Genomic DNA, 3029 nt, shown 5'->3' with positions numbered 1-3029 from the left:
TTAAGAAACACGGGTAAAACACCAGTTTACAAATACTAAAAAAACAGTCATATTGGAGGTGAAGATACCCATAGGAATACCTAATGAATACCTTATCTACATATTCTAATAAAGACATTTCAAAAGAATTTGTGGTCAATTCATGGTAGAGGCTTCATATTGGAAATATATAGGTTGCTTGAGGTTGCTTATGTCGAGACTCAAGTATATGAAAAACATCTTATGTCGAGACTCAAGTATATGCAATAATGGGAATACAAGGACCCAACCCTCCTTGTCCGAAACAACTTCAACTGTCTTATCAACATGTAATTACCTTTGCCAGAATGGCTAAGGTTATGTTTTGGGCTTGTGAGTCTGTGTGTGTGTCTGTCTGTTAACAGCATAACTCGAGAAGCCTTGGATGGATCCCGATGATATTTGGTAGGTGGGTAGGGGTCGGGAAAACGAAGGTCAAGTTCGATAATGGGCCCCCTAGCGGCTTGCTAAGGTACTGCAGTAGAAACTCAATTTTTGATATCTCGTGTTCTGGACATGCTGTGGTCATGATTTTTGAGTGGTAGATAGTCCTCGAGGCAGAGAGTAAGTGCTGTGAGTTTGGGCCCCCTAGCGGCTTTTTTGGAACTGCAGGCGCCGGTTTCCTTTCAAACTTTGGACGAGAATAACTCTACAACGTGTTGACGGATCGTCATGATTTTTGGTATGTAGATAGAATGAGTGATGACTTACATAATGGTATACTAATTATGCAAATCAACAGCTAATTTGCATAATTAATGAGGAAAATTCATAAATCCACTGCATTCCATGATAGGACTTTCAAACTTGTCACATATGTAGCTGGGAAGGAGAGAAATGTCGATAGATATCAATTATGCAAATGATGACCTCATTTGCATAATTAATGAGAAAATATGAACATGTTGACGGATCATCATGTTTTTTGGTATGTAGGTAGCGTAAGTGAAGACCTACATAATGAGATACCAATTATGCAAATCAACAGCTAATTTGCATAATTAATGAGGATATTTTATAAATTCACTACATTCCATGATAGGACTTTAAAACTTGTCACATATGTAGCTGAGAAAGAGAGAAATGTCAATACATATTTATCATGCAAATGATGATCTCATTTGCATAATTAATGAGAAAATATGAACGTGTTGACGGATCGTCATGATTTTTGGCATGTAGATAGCCCAAGTGAAGACTTATATAAAGTGATACTTATTATGCAAAAAAACAGGTAATTTGCATAATTGATTAGGAAAAGTTAATAAATCCACTGCATTCCATTATAGTACTTTCATCAAAGTTGTCACATATGTAACTGAGAAAGAGGGAAGAGAGTAAGAGGTGTATTTAAAGACTTTGAAAGAGAATGGATCAAAGGATCATCATGATTTTTGGTATGCTGATAGCTTAAGTAATGCTTGATACAATTTGATATCAATTAATTGTAACTTGGGATCTATTTTGCATAATGAATGCCGAAATTTTATAAACCAACTCCAAGCATATAATTATAAAGAAAATGAAATGAGTAACGCATTTGTCTGCAGACATCATTCTACATAACAAACCTGGTTTATTTGGCAAAAGTATGTGTTCGCGGAACTCTAGTTACGTTAATGTTAATAATATGGATTGAGTTATGTATCAGACTCGTGTACTTATATCATTCTGAAACTGCATTTTGTGATTTATACCAATCAACTTCTAAAATGTCATGTAAACCTGCTTTGGGGGGGGGGGCGAAATCGCTAAAGGGGGGGCGAGATAGGGGGCGAGATCAGTAGCCGGGGAGGGCGAGATCGCTAGCGGGGCTGATATGTTTGGTGCTTCAAGGCATTGTCATTTCTTGTCATTTTCTGAGCCGGTGTATGTCCATGACTGTAGGTTTCCTACTGTACGTTCCATTTGAAAATATAAGTACTGTTGAACCTGTAATTTCAGCGGTCATCTTTTGATCTCTGAAATGCCAGTATTAACAAATGCTACATGGCACAGATAGTAATTCTTGCATTCCAAATGTCACAGATGTTGAGAAAAAACTGAAACAACCGGTCAGGTAAATGGGACATACATTCTTATGTTCTTTACTTAGTAATTACTATCCCGGAGCTGCCACCGCTCCTGGACCCTATCAACACTGAACTGATGAATGTAAAAAAAAGTCTAATACCATACATAGTACACCTGTTGAAAAGTACCAAAATGTAGCCTGGGTACCTATTGCTAGCGGGGCTCCGTATGCTCGTTATGTGTTTAGGGTAGCGAGTATAAGGAGCCCTGGTAGAAATAGGATGGTACCCAGGCTACCACAATGTGACGGTACCGCAATTTAGTTATGATGCTCGGACATTTTGTTTTAAATCTCAAGTTCCACACCGTAATGACTATCCTCCCTCCTACCAAACTACAGAACTCATAAGTCATGTAGGATGTAGTTGTGTCAATAATTCGATGCCGTCTGTATTGTGGCCTAGGGGTAATGCTTTTAAACAAGTCTCAAACAATAATGGATATACTGTACTCATACTGTACTACAGTATGCAACCGTAATGTCGACTTCATTGATATGTATTGATATTTTACTGTAATATGATGTTTTACTGCACCAAGATTTTTTAACGTACCAAACAGACAATTTAGACATCCCATGCAACGGTTGCTTGTGAGGTTGTTTGATTTGTGAATATTGAATTTTGGATAAAACGTTCATTCATTTCATCATAATCTATAAATAATTAAACCTCTAATTCCAACCTCCATTTTTCTTGATTTGCTTTGGGACAGACGAGGACAATGTGGTACTGCCCTCAAAATAGTAACTTATTCTAACAAAGCCACATGCTAACTACAGACAAAAACCTGCAAATGTAAAAATCTTGGTAAATAATCATAGAAAAATAATTATGTATACCAACAAACTCATAGAAGGAATTTTTTCTCTTTAAAAACGGACCCCATGCGGTCGGATTAGGGTTCTGAAACGTGTAAAACTGGCATCATGTCTTTGC

This window comes from Branchiostoma floridae, chromosome 5 (genome assembly GCF_000003815.2).
Source record: "Branchiostoma floridae strain S238N-H82 chromosome 5, Bfl_VNyyK, whole genome shotgun sequence".
NCBI classification, from domain to species: domain Eukaryota; kingdom Metazoa; phylum Chordata; class Leptocardii; order Amphioxiformes; family Branchiostomatidae; genus Branchiostoma; species Branchiostoma floridae.
This window is presented reverse-complemented; position numbering follows the sequence as displayed.